Genomic DNA, 20,190 nt, shown 5'->3' with positions numbered 1-20,190 from the left:
TTTTTGGAGGGTTTTTATCATAAATGGGTGTTGAATTTTGTCAGAAGCTTTCTCTGCATCTATTGAGATGATCATATGGTTTTTCTCCTTCAGTTTGTTAATATGGTGTATCACATTGATTGATTTGCGTATATTGAAGAATCCTTGCATTCCTGGTGTAAACCCCACTTGATCATGGTGTATGATCCTTTTAATGTGCTGTTGGATTCTGTTTGCTAGTATTTTGTTGAGGTTTCTTGCATCTATGTTCATCAGTGATATTGGCCTGTAGTTTTCTTTCTTTGTGACATCTTTGTCTAGTTTTGGTATCAGGGTGATGGTGGCCTTGTAGAATGAGTTTGGGAGTGTTTCTCCCTCTGCTGTATTTTGGAACAGTTTGAGAAGGTAGGTGTTAGCTCTTCTCTAAATGTTTGATAGAATTCCCCTGTGAAGCCATCTGGTCTGGGGCTATTGTTTGTTGGAAGATTTTTAATCACAGTTTCAATTTCATTACTTGTGATTAGTCTGTTTATATTTTCTCTTTCTTCCTGGTTCAGTCTTGGAAGTTTGTGCATTTCTAAGAATTTGTCCATTTCTTCCAGGTTGTCCATTTTATTGGCATAGAGTTGCTTGTAGTAATCTCTCATGATCCTTTGTATTTCTGCAGTGTCAGTTGTTACTTCTTTTTCATTTCTAATTCTGTTGATTTGAGTCTTCTCCCTTTTTTTCCTGATGAGTCTCGCTAATGGTTTATCAATTTTGTTTATCTGCCCAAGAACCAGCTTTGAGCTTTATTGATCTTTGCAGTCGTTTCCTTCACTTCTTTTTCATTTATTTCTAATATGATATTTATTATTTCTTTTCTTCTGGTATCTCTGGCATTTTCTTGTTCTTCTTTCTGTAATTTCTTTAGGTGTAAGGTTAAGTTTTTTATTTGAGATGTTTCTTGTTTCTTCAGGTAGGATCGTGCTGCTATAAACTTCCCTCTAAGAACTATTTTTGCTTCATCTCATAGGTATTGGGTTGTCGTGTTTTCATTGTCATTTGTTTTTAGGTATTTTTTGATTTCCTCTTTGATTTCTTCAGTGATCTGTTGGTTATTAAGTAGTGTATTGTTTAGCCTCCATGTGTTTGTATTTTTTACAGATTTTTTTCCTGTAATTGATATCTAGTCTCATAGCGCTGTGGTCAGAAAAGGTACTTGATACGATTTCAATTTCCTTAAATTTAGGAAGGCTTGATTTGTTACCCAAGATATGATCTATCCTGGAGAATGTTCCATGAGCTCTTGAGAAGAATGTGTGTTCTGTTGTTTTTGGATGGAATGTCCTATAAATATTAATTAAGTCCATCTTGTTTAACGTATCATTTAAAGCTTGTGTTTCCTTATTTATTTTCATTTTGGATGATCTGTCCATTGGTGAAAGTTGGATGTTGAAGTCCCCTAGTATGATTGTGTTACTGTCGATTTCTTCTTTTATGGCTGTTAGTGTTTGCCTTATATATTGAGGTGCTCCTGTGTTGGGTGCATAAATATTTAAAATTGTTATGTCTTCTTCTTGGGTTGATCCCTTGATCATTACGTAGTGTCCTTCTTTTTTTCTTGTAATAGTCTGTGTTTTAAAGTCTATTGTGTCAGATATGAGAATTGCTACTCCAGCTTTCTTTTGATTTCCATTTTCATGGAATATCTTTTTCTGTCCCCTCACTGTCAGTCTGTATGTATCCCTAGGTGTGAAGTGGGTCTCTTGTAGACAGCATATATACATGTCTTGTTTTTGTATCCATTCAGCCAGTCTATGTCTTTTGGTTCGAGCATTTAATCCATTTACATTTAAGGTAGTTATCGATATGTATATTCCTATTACCATTTTCTTAATTGACCTGTGTGTGTTATTGTAGGTCTTTTCCTTCTCTTGTGTTTCCTATCTAGAGAAGTTCCTGTAGCATTTGTTGTAAAGCTGGTTTGGTGGTGCTGAATTATCTCAATGAGATCCTTGCTGTGTAGAGTAATCTTGTTTGTAGACTTTTCCCTTTCATCGCTTTAAATATGTCCTGCCACTCCCTTCTGGCTTGCAGAGTTTATGCTGAAAGGTTAGCTGTTAACATTATGGGGATTCCCTTGTATGTTATTTGTTGATTTTCCCTTTCTGCTTTGAATATTTTTTCTTTGTTTTTAATTTTTGATAGTTTGATTAATATTTGTCTTGGCATGTTTCTCCTTGGATTTATCCTGTATGGGACTGTCTGTGCTTCGTGGACTTGATTGACTATTTCTTTTCCCATATTAGGGACGTTTTCAACTATAATCTTTTAACCTATTTTCTCAGTCCCTTTTTTTCTTTCTCTTCTTCTTTTGGGACCCCTATAATTCGAATGTTGGTTCGTTTATTGTTGTCACAGAGGTATCTGAGACTGTCCTCAATTCTTTTCATTCTTTTTTTTTTTATTCTGCTCTACGGTAGTTATTTCCACTATTTTATCTTACAGGTCACTTGTCTGTTCTTCTGCCTCTGTTATTCTGCTATTGAATCTTTCTAGAGAATTTTAAATTTCATTTATTGTATTGTTCATCATTGTCTGTTTGCTCTTTATTTCTTCTAGGTCCTTGTTAAACGTTTTTTGTATTTTCTCCATTCTATTTCCAAGATTTTGGATCATCTTTACTATCATTACTCTGAATTCTTTTTCAGGTAGACTGCCTATTTCCTCTTCTTTTGTTTGGTCTGTAGGGTTTTTTTCCCTTGCTCCTTCATCTGCTGTTTGTTTCTCGGTCTTCTCATTTTACTTAACTTACTGTGTTTGGGGTCTCCTTTTTGCCGGCTGCAGGGTCGTGGTTCTCGTTGTTTTTGGTGTCTGCCCCCACTGCGTAAGGTTGGTTCAGTGAGTTGTGTAGGCTTCCTGTTGGAGGGGACTGGTGCCTCTGTTCTTGTGGATGAGCCTGGATCTTGCCTTTGTGTTGTGCAGGACCTCGTCCGGTCGTGTGTTTTGCAGTGTCTGTGACCTTATTATGATTTTAGGCAGCCTCTCTGCTAATGGGTGGGGTTTGTTCTTGTCTTTCTAGTTGTTTGGCATATGGTGTCCAGCCCTGTAGCTTGCTGGTCGTTGAGTGGAGCTGAGTCTTAGCGTTGAGCTGGAGATCTCTTGGAGAGCTTTCACGCTTTGACATTATGTGGAGCTGGGATGTCTCTATTGGGCCAATATCCTGAACTCGCCTCTCCCACCTCAGAGGCACAGGCCTGACACCTGGCTGGAGCACCAAAACCCTGTTAGCCACATGGCTTTTTGGAAGTCTGTGGTCTTCTGCCAGCATTCAGTAGGTGTTCTGTAGTTGTTTCACATGTAGATGTATTTCTGATGCATTTGTGAGGAGAAGGTGATCACCACGTCTTACTCCTCTGCCATGTTGAAGGTTCTCCAGGCTATCTTTTAAGATGTTAACCTAATGTGTTTTTCTCTAGTTTTCCAATTATATCCTCATTCAAGTAGGTAGCCAGGCTCTGTGCTTTCTTCTCTCAAGGAAAATTTGGGTGTGATAAAACTGAAGTTTCACTTTCACCCAGATTTTTGTTTTCTAACAATCTAGGTCTTTTGATGAGATTATGCTAGATGCTCTTGAAGGAGAGGAGAGAGAATGCCTCATGAGAGAGATGAAGGGAAAATGATTAATTTTCCTCCTACTGAAATGAATATACTACTTATAGTGGTGCAAGGTGGGGATTATTATAAGGATAACTCAAGGGTCACCTGAGACAGCCTGTTCACTGTCAGTGCTGTGGGTAAGGAAGCAAGACCTCTGGGAGGAATGTTGTACAGATCCTAGGCTTGCACATGTTCCTACCTCCCCATTGTGGTAGACAGAAGCAGCAGGTGGGAAGAAGGCTGGACCCAGAGGGACCATGTGGAATATGTCTAGGTAGTATCCAGAGAGGTTACTCCTTGTCACTGTACTAGGTGCTTCATACATCCTCCTAATGTTGGGAGGATTCCCAGGAATTGCTGAGATTTACACTCTCTTGGCAAGGGGTGGGCAAGAAATCAACATTAGGGACATTTATAGGAAATCAAGAAATTCACTGTTGTGTTAGTTTGCTAGGGCTGCCATAGCAAAGTACCACAGACTGGGTGCCTTAAGTAACAGAAATTTATTTTATCACAGTTCTGGGAGCTAGAAGTCTGAGATCAAGGTGACAGCTGGGTGGGTTTTTCTTGAAGCCTCTCTCCTTAGCTTATAAACAGCTGTCTTTTTCCTGTGTCTTCACATGGTCTTCTCTCTGTGTATGTCCGTGTCCTAATCTCTTCTTCTTGCAAGGACACTAGACATATTGGATTAGGGTCCATCCATATAACCTCATTTTACCTTAATTACCTCTTTAAGTGCCCTATCTCTAAATGCAGTCACATTCTGAGGTACTAGATGTTAAGGCTTCAGCATATGAATTTTGGCAGGGGGGTAGAGACATACAGTTCAGCTCATTACAAGTATCTTTTGTCCAAATGACTGTGAAACTGTGTGAAATAAATTTCTCTGTATGATGATGTTACTAATAATGATAATGTTACTAGTAACATAAATAATAATAGTAAATGTTCCCCGCATAATTGCTTATATGGGATTAGGCAATTTCTAAACACTGTATGTGATAACCTATTTAATCCCTACAGTAGATTAATGTAAGAGATACCATTATTCCCATTTTATTAATGAGGAAGCTAAAGCATAAAACATTTTTGTAATGTTTATAAGCACTGTGCTATGCTGCTTCTCAATAATAAAAATAATACAATAATTATTAAGCCTGGGAATCATAGCATAATTGATCCTCCAGTTGGGCCAGGGCGAGGATTTTTGCTTATGATATCCTTCCCCATTTTGTCCTTGGTTCTTGAAGGCTCTGTCTTATCATTTAACATGGGTAGCAGTTAGAAATGCCAAAGCTGGCTGGCTAGGAACCATTGCTGAGGTGAAGCCTTTGGAATTATCTCCATTTTTATTCTAGACTATAGATATGTGTCTCTCTACTGTCTAGGTTATAGATTAAATACAATGAAATACCGTGAGTCTATAGTCTTAGTTTTCATTTCATGAGCCTAGATTTGTTTCTGTAGTAAAAATATCCCCTGTCCTAGCTCAGTAATGGTGTGATCTCTTTTCTTTTGAAGTATTTTGAAGTCTTATTCCTTGGCTTTTGGACCCATCCTCCTTGCTCAGTTGGTTTGGTTGTTTCTTATGCTCTTTAGGTTTTGGGTTACTTTGTTGGGAATCCTGAGAATCAGGATCTGCAGGAGATTGATTTAGGACTCATTTTTTTTCTCTAATCGCTACAGGACAAAGCTCCATCCTAGTCTCTGGCCCCTGTGGAGGAAGAGCTGGACTGTGCCAGCTTATTTTAGTGCTTAGGACAGAGCAAAGAACTGAGCACAGTGGTGATGTAACCGAACAAGGCTGGTACCAAATCCAAGTTCGGCTCCTCACCGCTCAAAAGGCCAGTACTCGAGAGATATGTGTTGGTGGAAAAGGAAATGTTGCTTTATTCAGGAGGCGGGCAATCTGTGAAGACGGTAGACTAATGTCCTAAGACCATCTCCAAGTTGACGGTTGGGAGACAAATGTTTTAACGGTTGTGTGAGGTAGGTGGCTGTAGGGTGTGTGAGCAGCTTGTGCATAATTCTTAGATAGGTTGGCATCAAGGTCAAGTTGTGAGTATCACCAATTTTCTGGTTTCAACTGGTCTGGGGTTTATATGCTTGTGGTCAGCAGGTTTCATCTGGTGGGGGCTGTTCCTGTAAAAACAACTTAAGAGTGTGTGTCAGACCTTTATCTGTATCGTTCAGGAACTGGGAGTTTGCTTCAAGTCTGGCTAATAGTCTAAGTTATTGCCGGTTTCCTGGAGCATGTCCTTGAGGTTGGTATCTGGAATTAAGCAAGTAAGGTTAGTTCTTTCCTAGTCAATTAGTCATTGTTTAAAATAGCTTTAAGGCATGTGTGGGTCAGCAGGAATGGAAAATACATGTTTCAAATTTTGTGCTTGTCAAATTGGGGCAGCTTATGCTCTTGCTACACTGAGTCATTTTGACCAGAGACCTAACCAAGGATAGTCTATCATCTTAGTGGGAGGTCTCATCACCTGCAAAGTGGAAAAGCAATCAAAACTTTCTTAATAGAGTTGGTTGTTATATGAAAACACTGTAAGGTACAAATAATAGGCAAATAGAGTTTGTTTCTATTATTACTTTTAATTATTCTACTTCTTTGGTATAATCCAAGGAATACAGATGTAAGAGTCATTGGATAAAAACTGAGACCAAAAAATGATAGCTATTTATTTGGAAAAATGGTACAAAAACATTTAACAAAAAAGCTTGCAGCACTTCTTCTCAATTCTGGCTGCATGGTTGAAGTGCTAGGAGGCTTCTAAGTAATAATATCTGGCTCTAGCAAGTCAGTTAAATCAGTAGCCCTGGAGGTGAGGCCCAAGAATTAGTAGTTATTGAAAGTTTTTCAGGTGATTCTAACATAAATTTAGGACTGGAAACTAGTGAGCTATAGGAAGGGACATCAGGATTAGTCAACTACCAGATGCATAGAAGTAAAACAGGGTTAGTCAACTACCAGATGTTAAACTCCTGAGTAGCAGTGTATTAAATAAGAACGTTTTTTTCTCTCACTGAAAAGAAGTCTGGAAGTAGGCAATCCAGTGTTGGTGTGGTGGCTCTATGGTGTTATCAAGTACCTCGGATCATAGAATCTTTTTCTCATATATGGATTCATTCATAAGGTCACCTCATGGCAAGATTTTTTATATATTTATTCAGCCAGTATTTATTGGGCACCTACCTTGTGTCAGGAATTGTTCTAAGATCTGATTGCGTTTTAGATAGTGTGGCTACAAAATATCTTGCCAAGAAGGTGACAATTGAGTAGAAAACTAAAGAGCAAACAAACATCAAGGAGTAAGTGATAGATATCTGAAGCAAAAGTGTTCCAAGCAGAGAAAAGAAGCATCGAAGTCCCTAAGGTAGGAATGGACCTGATGTGTGTATTTGAGAAAAAGCAAAGAAGTGAATGTGGGTGAAATGAGTGCAGGGGTAAGCAGGATGTGAGAGAGATTGTGGGTGGATTAACGTATTGAGTAGGCTTTATAGGCTACTATAAAGATTTTCAATTTAGCCTGAGGGCAGGGAGGGACATTAAGCAGAAAAGTGACATGATATGATTTATATTTCAGTTTCATCAGGATCACTTCTTCTTGCTGTGTTAGAGAACAGACCCACTGATTGACCAGGTGGAAGCAGGGGAACCAGTCAGAATGCTATTGTAATTGTCAGGGTGAGACATGATGGTGACTTGGACCATGATGGTAGTTATAAATTTGATAAGGAGTCGATTGATTTCAGATTTAATCTGAAGGTAGAGGCAACATCGTTTGTTAATATAATGAGTGTGGCATGAGAGCAAAAGACCAGAGTCAGTATGGGTACAAAGGTTTTGGGCTGATGAACTGGAAGAATGGAGTTGCCATTTACTGAGATCGGGAAGACTGAAAGTGGAGAAGGTTTGGGTCAAAATCAGGAGTTTGGACATGTCAAGTTAAAATGCTGGTTAGACATTTGCTTTGGTTTGCTTCTCAGTTCCAATATGTACTCTGTGATAAACAACAAAATTTTTCTAAGCATTTCTCCTTTAAAGTAAGCATAGTGTTAAGCTTTCTTAGTAGAGGGCACTGGTGGGACACTGCAGGAGGAAGAGGCATTTCCTCCTGGCGTTTCTGGTGGAGACTGGGCATTGGCAGTATGGGTGTGAGGACATCCAGTGGAGTTGCTTCAGCCCTGGGACCAGGATTTGACTGCTATATGACTTTGGAGCCTCAGCCTGGCAAGAACTATTTTGCAGCCCTCTTGAAGTGAAAACCAGAGCCCCCACACTCTCTGAGGGCCGCCTTCATCTGCCCACACCCTGACTCCCTCTGCACGTCAGTGGGTGCTGATTACTTGTTCCCACCTGCACCTCAAAGAGTAGCCTGTTACTTGTCCAGCAACTCCAGACTCGTTCTGGCTTTCTCTACTGTCTGGTAGGCTGAGCTACACCTTCTCCAACAAGGTCTGAACCTTTTCTAAGTTTGCCTTTCCTTGGGTTCCCTCCCTATGCCCTATGGTACCATGTGTGTCAAGTTGCTCTTTTATAATATGTCATAATTTTTATTTTAGACTTCCCCATTTAACCTGCTACATGGTTTCTCTCTTCTGGTTGGACACAGACTGCTGTAAGCTCCAAGTGGAGAGGTGTGGAGGCAATTGGTTATATAAGTTAGGAGCTCACAGGAGAGGTCTAAGATGGGGATACAAACTTGGAACCATAAACACATAGATAATGGTAAAAGCCATGAGACGTGAGTAGCTTGTGAAGGTAATTAATATAGAGATAAAAGATACAAGACTGAACCAAAAGTTAGAGGAAGAGGAAATAAGGAGAAAATAGCAAAGGAGGCTGAGAAGGAGTCCTAAGGGGAAGGAGAGAGGATGGGAGGGAGGGAAGGGGGGAGGAAGGGATGAGGAGAGAGAGAGAGATAGAGATGGGAAGAAAGGAAGGGAGGAAGGAAGGAAGGAAGGAAAGAAGGAAGGAAGGGAGGGAGGGATGAAGATGGATGCAGGAGGAGAATATGATCAACCGTATTAGATGTAGCTGGTTGGTCAGTTAAAAAATGGTGGATAATTGGCCATTGAGTTAGGCAGTGTGAAGGTCTTTGATGATAACAATAGTTTTGGTAGAATGGAAGGAGTTAAATTCTAATTGGAGAGGGTTTGTGGGAGAAGGTGACCATGAAATTAGACAGTGAGTACATAAAATCTTTTAAAGAGTTTTTCTTTGAAACAAAGGAAAAAATAAAGGTTAATGGATGGAGGAGAGTGTGGGGTCAAGGGGAGGGTTCTCTTCCTTTAAGTGATAAATTAAAATACAATATTTTTTATGCTAATTGGAAAGTTCCAGTATGAGGGAAAAAAGTGATGATGGAGGAGAAAAAGGGAAGAACTCCTGGATTCTGGAGCAATGTCTGAGAGAAGAGAGGGGATGGAACACAGTATGCCAGTGGTAGGGCTCATCTATAGTAACAGAGGAGAAGACAAAATACCTAGGGACAGATGCTACTGCATAAGCAGATACAGTGGTGGAAGAATATAGAATTATTCTTTTGATTAAATACATTGAATATTTTGTTAGTGAAATAAGAAGTAAAGTCATTAGCTGAGATTAAAGATGTACTGGCAGAATCTGTTTGATGAACCTATTTTGGAACTCTGGAGTGTATTGAAAGCTTGAAACTTCAGAGGATGGGTTATACAGCAAATCGTGGTTATTTTAAGTCAATTTTAGCTCTTAGTTCAGTAGTGGCTCTCCATCTGTCACCCCTAGCCCCATGGCAGACAGCTGCGCACAAATTCTTGGAGCAACTTGCATGCTGCTTGCAGGAGCCAGTGTGGGCCCTGTCCACCATAGCAAGTATTTATGCTCTGATGCTGATTGCTGCTTCTGATTGCAGAGGCACAGGTGCAGAGGCAGGAAGCCATTGTTGCGCTCCCACTCCCCCATTGTTGTAAGTACCTTTCCTAACAGCTGAAGTGACTACCAGGGCATTGAAGAAATTGTCCCCCTTCATTTTTCACTTTTTACCCTTTTGGGGGCCATATATGTTTGTTCAAAAGCATCAATATATAGTGGGAGATTTAGAAAGTCACCATGTATGCCCAGGAAAGCACAGACTCAGAAGAGACCTAGGAAGACCTTAAATCTACACCTCAGGCTGATTACTGGCACAGATACACCATAAAACAATCAAAAGTGAAACGAAACAAAATAGCAAACCCTGGAGAAAAGGGAGAATCTGATCTTCAGAGTTACCACATTATAGGATTCAAATGTCCATGTTTTAAAGAAATCACAAGGCTTATAAAGAAATAGGAGAAAAATGAATTAATAGAAACTATCCCTGAAAAAGAGAAGATGGCTGACTTACTAGGCAAAGACTTTCAAACAACTATCTTAAAGATGCTCAAAGAGCTAAAACAAGATGTGGATAAAGTCAAGATAATGATGTATGAACAAAATGGAAGTATTAATAAAGAATAAAACCATAAAAAGCTAAAAGCTTATCCTGTGAAATCAGGAACAAAATAAGTATGCCCACTCTTGCCACTTCTATTAACATAGTGTTGGAAGTCCTAGCCACAGCAATCAGAAAGAAAAATAAAAGACATCCAAAGTGGAAGGGAAGAAGTAAAACTGTCACTATTTGCAGATGACATGAAACTATATATAGAAAACCCTCGTCTCCACCAAAAAACTATTAGAACTAATAAATGAATTCAGTAAAGTTGCAGGATACATGATTAATATACATGTTTATTTTGTTGCTTTTCTATACACTAATAATGAACTATCAGAAAGAGAAAGCCAGAGAACAGTTCCATTTAAAATTGTATCAGAAAGAATAATATACCTAGAGATAAACTTAAGCAAGGAGCTGAAAGACCTATACTCTGAAAACTATAAAACGTTGATGAAGGAAATTGAAGATGATACAAAGAAATGGAAAGATATCCAGTGTTCATGGACTGGAGTAATTAATATTGTTAAAATTACCACAGTACCCAAAGCAAGCTACAGGTTTAATGCAATACCTGTTAAAATAAATGTGACATTCTTCACAGAATTAGAACAAATAATCCTAAAATTTATGTGGGACCACAAAAGACCCTGAATAGCCAAAGCAATCTTAAGAAAAAAGAACGAACTGAGGTATTATGGGCCCTTACTTCAGACTATACTGCAAAGCTACAGTAATCAAAACAGTATGGTATTGGCACAAAGCAGACACATAGATCAGTGAACAGAATAGAGAGCCCAAAAATAAACCCATACCCTTATGGTCAATTAATCTATGACAAAGGAGGCAAGAATATGCAATGAGGAAAAGACAGTCTTTTCAGTAAATGGTGCTGGGAAAACGGGACAGCTACATGTAGAAGAATGAAATTGGAATATTTTCTCACAGCATATACAAAAAGTAAACTCAAAACGGATTAAAGATATATATAACTATAAGACCAGAAACCATAAAACTCCTAGAAGAAAACATAGGCAGGATACTCTTTGACATAAATTGTAGCAATATTGTTTTGGATCTGTGTCCTAAGGCAAAGGAAACAAAAGCAACAATAAACAATTGGGACCAAATAAACTTAACAAGCTTTTGCATAGCAAACTACTGACAAAATGAAAAGGTAACCTACTGAATGGGAGACAAATATTTGCAAATGATATGACTGAGAAGGGGTTAATATCCAAAATATATAAACAGCTCATACAACTCAATATCAAATAATTTTTTGTCTATTTGATTACTGTGTGTCTTGGTGTGTTCCTCCTCGGTTTATCCTGCCTGGGACTCTGAGCTTCCTGGACTTTGGTGATTGTTTCCTTTCCCATGTTAGGGAATTTTTCAGCTAATATCTCTTCAAATATTTTCTCAGGTCCTTTCTCTCTCTCCTTCTGTGACCTCTGTTATGCAAATGTTGGTATTTTAATGTTGTCCCAGATGTCTCTTAGACTGTCTTCATTTCTTTTCATTTTTGTTCTTTATTCTGTTCCATGGCAGTGATTTCCACCATTCTGTCTTCCAGCTCACTTATCTGTTCTTCTGCCTCAGTTACTCTGCTATTGATTCTTTCTAGTATATTTTTCATTTCAGTTTTGTATTGTTCATCTCCATTTGTTTGTTCTTTAGCCTTCTAGGTCTTTGTTAAACATTTCTTGTATCTGTGCCCTCATTCTTTATTCTGAGATCTTGGATCATCTTCACTATTATTACTCTGAATTCTTTTTCTGGAAGATTGCCTATCTCCACTTCACTTAGCTGTTGTTCTGGGGTTTTATCTTGTTCCTTCATCTGGGACATATTCCTCTGCCATCTCATTTTGTCTGACTTTCTGTGAGTGTGGTTTCTGTTCCATAGGCTGCAGGATTGTAGTTCTTCTTGCTTCTGCCGTCTGCCCTCTGGTGGATGAGGCTGTCTAAGAGGCTTGTTCAGGCTTCCTGGTGGGAGGGACTAGTTCCTGCCCACTGGTGGGTGGAGCTGGAACTTGTCCCTCTGGTGGGCAGGGCTGTGCTCAGGAAGACTTTAAGCAGCCTGTCTGCTGATGCGCGGGGCTGTGTTCCCACCCTGTTGGTTGTTTGGCCTGAGGCTTCCCAGGACTGGATCCTTTAGGCTGTTGGATGGGGCTAGGTCTTGGGGAGGAATTGGCAGCCTCCAGGAGGGCTCACACCAATGAGTGCTCACCAGAACTGCCACTGCCAGTGTCTTTGTCCCCACAGTGAGCCACAGCCTCCCCCTGCCTCTGCAGGAGACCCTCTAATACTAGCAGGTAGGTATGGCCCAGTCTCCTTTGAGGTCACTGCTTTTTCCCCTTGGTCCTGGTGCACACGAGACCTTGTGTGCACCCTTCAAGAGTGGAGTTTCTGTTTCCCCCAGTCCTGTGGAATTCCTGCAATCTAACCCTGCTGGCCTTCAAAGCCAGATTCTCCGGGGTCTCCTCCTCCTGTTGCCAGGCCCCCAGGCTGGGAAGTCTGATGTCGGGCTCAGTACTTTCATTCCTGTGGGAGAACTTATATGGTATAATTATTTTCGAGTTTGTGGGTCACCCACCTGGCAGGTATGGGATTTGTTTTTATTGGGATTGCACCCCTCCTACCATCTGCCTGTGGCTTCTTCTTTGTCTTTGGATGTAGGGTACCTTTTTTGGTAGGTTCCAGTGGGTTTTTTGTCAATGATTGTTCAGCAGTTAGTTGTGATTTTTGTGTTTTTGTAAGAAGGGACGAGCTCATGTCCTTCTACTCTGCCATCTTGCAACTTCCTCTCAATATCAAATAAACAACCTGATTGAAAGATGGGCAGAAGACCTGAATATCCATTTTTCTGAAGAAGGCTACAGATGTCTAACAGACACATGAAAAGATGCTCAGTATCACTAATCATCAGAGAAACGCAAATCAGAACCACAATGAGATAGAACTTCACACCTGTCAGAATGGCTATGATAAAAAAGTCTACAAATAACAAATGCTGGTGAGGATGTGGAGATAAGGGAACTCTAGTACACTGTTGGTGGGAATGTAAATTGGTGCAGTCACTATGGAAAACAGCATGGAGATTCCTCAAGAAAACTAAAAATAGAACTACCATATGATTCAGCAGTTCCACTCCTGGGTATATATCCAAAGGAATTGAAAACAGTAATTTTAAAAGGTACATGCATCCCAGTGTTCATAGCAGCATTACTTATAACAGCCAAGACATGGAAGCAACATAAGTGTCCATTAACAGAAGAGTGGATAAAGAAGATGTGCCATGTGTGTGTGTGTGTGTGTGTGTATACACACACACACACACATACATACACACAATGGAATATTACTCAGCCATAAAAAAGAATGAAGTTTTAGGGACTTCCCTGGTGGTTCAGTGTTTGAGACTTTGTCTTCCAATGCAGGTGGTGTGGGTGCGATCCCTGGTCAGGGAGCTAAGACATGCCTCATGGCCAAAAAACCAAAACATAAAACAGAAGCAATATTGTATCAAATTCAATAAAGACTTTAAAAATGGTCCACATCAAAAAAAAAAAAAAAACGTTTTGCCATTTGCAACAACATGGGTGGACCTGGACATAGGCTTAGTGAAATAAGTCAGACAGGGAAAGATAAATACTCTATGTTATCACTTACATGTGGAATCTCAAAAGATAAACAAATTAATGTAACAAAACATAAACAGACTTACAGATATAGAGAACAAACTAGTGGTTATCAGTGGGGAGAGGTTAGAGGCGAGGGGCTAGACAGAGGTAGGAGATTAAGAGATACATACTACTACATATAAAATGAATAAGCTACAAAGACATATTGTACAGCACAGGAATATAGCTAATATTTTTATAATAACTTTAAAAGGAGTATAATCTATAAAAATATAGAATCATAGAATTGCTATGTTGTACACCTGAAACTTATATAATATTATAAATCAACTGTACTTCAATTAAAAATATATAGATAAATATTCTAGGACATTAAAAGCATGCCACAAAATTCAGAAGCACCAAAATGTTAGTGTTCATTTTCTCAGGTGAAATATCAGAGGGATTTATATTTATTTGTTAAATATTTCAATTTTGTTTGATTTTTTAACAACAAATATCATGTAAGTAATAAAATTTTTTTAAAGAAGAGATAAAAACATAAAAAGGAACTAGAAAGAAATTCTGGAGCTGAAAATTACAATAACTGAAATGAAAATCTCAGTAGATGGATTCATAAGCAGATTTGAGAACCCAGAAAAATCATAGAACTTGATGATAGTGTGGACAATTGAAATGATCAGGTTTGAGGTACAGAGAAAAAATAAGATTGAAGAAAAATGAACGGAACCTGAAGGACCTTTGGTAAACCATCAAGCAGATCAACATGCACATTGTGGGAGTCCCAGGAAGAGAAAGAGAGAGAAATGGGAAGAGAAAAAATAATGTCCCCAAACTCCCCAAATTCCGTGAAAGGCGTGAATATAAACATCCAAGAAATTCAACAAATTCTAAGCAGAGTAGATTCAAAGAGACCTACACTGAAGCACATTGTAATCAAACAGTTGCAAGCCAAAGCCAAAGAGAGAATCTTGAAAGCCACGGAGAGTTATATACAATGGAATCCCCAGTAAGATTATCAGCAGATTGTTATCTGAAACCTTGGCGGTCAGATGGCAATACATTGATGTATTTAAATTGTGGAAGGATAAAAGCTATCAATCAAGAATCGAGCAAAACTATCACTCAAAAATGAGGGAAAAATTAAGACACTCCCAGATAAACAAAAACTCAGGGAGTTCATTACCACTAGACCTGCCCTTGCAAGAAATGCTCAAGGGAGATCTTCAGTTTGAAATGAAAGGACTCTACTGTCTAGTTACTCTAGACAGTAACTCAAAGTTGTATAAAAAAATAAGGGTCTTTGGTAAATGTATTCACATGGACAATTAAATATTATTAATTTGATTTGTAACTATACTTTTTGTTTTCTGTGTTATTTAATGAATAAAAACAATAATTATTAGTTTATGTTTTTGGACACACAATGTGTAAAGATGTAGTTTGTCACATCAGTAACAGAAAGGGGGTAGGGATAGAGCTGTATTGGAACAGAGTTTGTATGTTATTGAATTTAAGCTGGTATAAACTCAAATTAGAACGTTGTAACTTAAGAATGTTAAATATAATCCCCATAGTAACTATAAAGACAGAAAGTAGAATAATGGTTGCCTGGGGCTGGGGAGAGTGGAGAATGGGGAATTATTGTTTAATGGGTAGAGAGTTTCAGTTTTGCAAGTTGAAACAAGTTCTGGAAATGGAAAGTAGTGATGATGGTTGTATTAACAGTGTGAATATACTTAATGCCACTGAACTGTATTCTCAAAAATGGTTAGAATGGTAAATTTTAAGTTATGTATATTTTACCCCAATTTAAAAAATAAAAAATTAAAATAGAGTTGGTAGTATGAATTTAAGATGAGAACATTCATTATGGTTTTGTGTCTTTTGTGTACTCCAGTTTATTTGTGTGGACGCAGGCACAGATTCAGCGAAGATCTGAGTTTCTCAAGGTGTAAGACAATAAGGTTATGTGAGAAAAGGGTCAAAGGGTTTTAAGAGTATGCTAAGGATGATGTTAATGACTGATCGTGGAGTGTAAGCTGATCACTAAAACTCTAGCCAGGCTGGTAACAGGAGAAAGTAGGAAACAGCAAAGGGGCCCCGACCCCAGTGAATCCACTTCCTTTAAAGTCTTCCTGGAAGTTCCAAATACTTACATTTTAATGGCCAGACTTAGGCATGTGCTATACATAGCTGTAAGGGATTCAGGAAAATCTATTTTTTTATTCTGAGGAGCAATGTGTCCTGCTAAAGCCCCTGCTATTTAGTACGGAAGAAGGGGAGAAGGCATGTAGAAAGCCACTAGCCTCTTCTGTCACAGTATGAAATAGTGTCCTGCTTAATGAGTCTCTTTGGGAAAAAGGATTACAGACAAAGTTGATTTAGCTTGGGGGGAAGGGGATATTCTCCTTTAATCAAAGCTAGGCACAAGGCCATTTAGGCAAAAAATGTGAGTTACAGTTATACAACAGTATGTTTTTTGCTCATCCATTTGTCATCTTTTCCCTCAGGCATATTTATCTTTCAAGTTATAAGTATCTTCATGTATTTCTTATCTCTTTATTTACAGAAGCTTCTTTCAGGAAAATATCTGATAGACCCAATTTCATTATAGCTTAAATGACTGATGAAGTTTAGAGTCACTCATCTGAACAGTGTAAACATTTTGAAAGGGGATGAAACCTTAAGCTAAAAGGTATGACATCTCACTAGAGTGGGTCCCTAGCTTAGGAAGTAGAAATAGTTTAAAAGATATGGGGAGCTTCCAGTACCGTATGTAATGATGCCACCTTGGCCATTCCCTGTCTGAATGTTCCTATGGATATCACTGGCCAGAGCTACATGGTTCCATCTTTCAGACTGTCAGCCTGGCAACAGCTATTAAATTCAGTCTGAGACCAAATAAGATGGAGTGTTTTGCCTTTAGATTTAGTAAAGGTTAATGGCATGAAAGATTCAGAACTCACTATCAGATAGCTGTGGGACTCAGACTTCTCACAACTCAATCAGTGAGTGCTGGGAAGTTGAGTTAACCTCAAGGCATCCAGCAGAATTGGCTTAGGACAAGTTTTTGCTTGTGACACAAGCACATTTCCTTTTCTGCTCATTGAATAGCCAAATAGAATTGACTGATGGTTTGCCACATGCCACCAAGAGGTATCTTAGTACATCTGATAGACTACAGAATAGAATGCTGCTTAACATGAATTTTATTGCATCTCAGCACCTGCTCTAGCCAACAGTTATTACCGTCAAGGGGAGGCTGTGCTCAGATAATCATTATTCCTGTATCTTTGCATTTGTGTTCTGCAGACCACTGTGCAAGGTAAAATTGATAAATGGAGGCACTGATTGTGAGTGGCAGAAACCTGTGGCTGCAAGTCCTTTGCAAGCCTGGAATATTAGGAGAGGTTGGGGGGGGGCATTGTTTATGTAATTGCAATCATTGTCTAGATACACCAGCCTTTCTCTCTCTTCTCTCTGATTCAACCTTCTTCCCTCCCATCTTCCCTCCCCCATCTTTCTCTGTCTCTCTTCTCCATTAATTTTCAGCAAGATCTTTTACTTTAATAAGAGACAGGGAAAATATGTAATAACCAGAACAAAAACCACTAGATCAAAAATCCAAATCTCCAGTCAATAGGATAAGTGCTAGAATTGTATCAATAGAATCCCATGTATTAGACACAGGGATAATATTCACTCAGATAACCAGAACCGTTGTTAAGATAATGAAATTCCTCCTTACCAAATGGTATATATCTGCTGACCCAAGTCCTCCGAACATATCCTTGCCACAAAATTTCTTGGTGGGTCCTAAGACCCTTGAGACTGCCTCTTTATCTAGAAATTAAAGAGTTAGACCTTGGCATGGCAGGGGATCCGCAGGAAGGAGCTCCCGCTGTCTAATCTGATTGTTCCAAACCCATGTTATATCGGTTGTTAACTGCCAGAATTTTTAACTGCTAGAATGCCCTCCAAAGACCCGAACAGAGAAGGCTGCTGTGGGGTAGGAAAAATGAAATGAATTGCTCCTATGTAATGCATGGGCTTTTTGTTCTTCAGTGCAAAACTAAGCATTTAGCTCTCTTGGGCCTTTGGTGAGGAGCTGAAGTAGTATTCTCTCACTTATCAAACTGTTTTTAGGCAAAGAATAGCAATTCTGTCTGAGTACATGAGATAAAGCAAAAGGACATGCTCAATTCATGGGTCAGGGATGCTTGCAGATCATTTTGTGTAGCCTATTGTAACTCTTGCACCCTTGGCTTATTAATCTGTAAAGTGGCGTATCATTATTTGTAGGTGTCCTCTTATTGAGAAGGTCCCAGGGGCTTCCAGAGGAATTCAAATTTTACCTGTTGCATATTTCTTTCCTCCAAAATTCAATAGGTATAAAAATGTATCCTATCTATTTAGCAAGATCCATGTCTTTTCAATCACAGTTAACAATGCTATTCCTGACAGAAACTGCATCCTCAGCCATGTTATAATGTGCATATCTTTGAACCATTTGTATGTTTTGTGTAATTGGGTCTGTACAGATTAAAATAACACTGAGAGAGCCAATTTGAGCCCTGAGATGAATGAGCCTGAGGATGAGAGACATTCTGGCACACACACACGTAGTAAATACTGTTGTTAAGTTCGCAGTGGTTGTGATGGAATGTGCAGCTCAGGCACTTTACCCTCCTTAGTGCAGAAGTAAATTGTCAGGGCTCTCACACAGCTCCAAGGGGATTAAAGGAGAGGGAATGGAAGACTTTGTGAAATCTGATAGCTACCCCCTTGGTACCCTGAGATACAAACATACCAGTAAAAAAGGCTAACATCTTTGCTGATTTTAGCCTTGTATGCTAATTAAATACATGCAGTTGTTTAGTGAAAGGAAATCAGAAAGGCTTTCAGCATGTTCAAAATGGGATAGGACTAGAAACAAGTCTGCTATAAATAGTACATGGATAAGATATGGTCAATGATGGGAAACTGCTGAAGATTGGGCTCATGATGGTAATTAGATATGTATTCTCCTCAAAATTCATATTAAGTAACAAACATATTAGCATGATATGCTCATTGTAGGGACAATCTCCTGAGGAGCCTTAAAAATTACTGACGCCTTGGTCCTACCCAAAGAGATTCTGATTTATTTCGTCTGGAGTGGTCTGTGTATCAGAATTTTAAAAATCTCCCTGGCAAATTAAAAAAAGATTTTTTTTCCGCCTTTATCAAGGTTATCACTGACAAACAGAGCTGATACATTTAAAATACAATGTAATGATTTGACATATGTATACACTGTGAAAAGATTCGCACAAATTAATACATCCATCACCTTACATAGTTTTTGTTGGTTTCTTTGTGTTTTTCTGTTGAGAATGCTTAAGCAAATTTCAGTTATACAATAACAGTATTCTCAACTATATTCACCATGCTATACATGAGCTCCTCAGAATTTATTCATTTTATAACTGACAGCTTATAAACTGTCAGTTTACCAACCTCTCCCCATTTCCCCCAAACTCCAGCCCCTGGCAATGACCATCCTAGTGTCTATTTCTATGAGTTCCTATAAGTGATACCATGCAATATTTGCCTTTCTCTGTCTGGCTTATTTCACTCAGCATAATGCCCTTGAGGTTCATCCATGCTGTGCAGTCTGGGTTGAGAACCACTGGGTGAGAACCACATTGAACCATTTAGTTCAGAATAAGGTGTCTTATTGACACAAATGCTATAAAAAGTATATTATAAATATACACATATTTATATATTATATAGTTGCATCTTATACATACGTTTTTCAAGCTATAAGTGACTCAGAAAATAATTGTTTAAAACTTTTATGGCTTAGAAACATTTGAATTCAAAGACTGAATTTTTAATGGAAAATATCTAGAAATATTTTCATAGCTTAGTTTAAAATTATAGTGCATAAAGTTTATAGAAATTCAGAACTGTATCTATTTTGGATTTTATAGTATCTTTAAGAAAGCAAAATTTCTGAGCACACACAGTTAATTATTATTATGATTATTTTTTAAACATCTTTATTGGGGTATAATTGCTTTACAATGGAGTGTTAGTTTCTGCTTTATAACAAAGTGAAACAGTTATACATATACATATGTTCCCATATGTCTTCCCTCTTGCGTCTCCCTCCCTCCCACTCTCCCCATCCCACCCCTCCAGGCTGTCCCAAAGCCCCGAGCTAATATCCCTGTGCCTTGCGGCTGCTTCCCCCTAGCTGTCTACCTTACTACGTTTGTTAGTGTGTATATGTCCATGACTCTCTCTCGCCCTGTCAAAACTCACCCTTCCCCCTCCCCATATCCTCAAGTCCGTTCTCCAGTAGGTCTGCGTCTTTATTCCTGTCTTACCCCTAGGTTCTTCATGACATTTTTTTTTCCTTAAATTCCATATATATGTGTTAGCATACGGTATTTGTCTATTTCTTTCTGA

Source organism: Phocoena sinus, chromosome 4, assembly GCF_008692025.1.
Source record: "Phocoena sinus isolate mPhoSin1 chromosome 4, mPhoSin1.pri, whole genome shotgun sequence".
NCBI classification, from domain to species: domain Eukaryota; kingdom Metazoa; phylum Chordata; class Mammalia; order Artiodactyla; family Phocoenidae; genus Phocoena; species Phocoena sinus.
Note: the sequence above shows the minus strand (reverse complement) of the source record.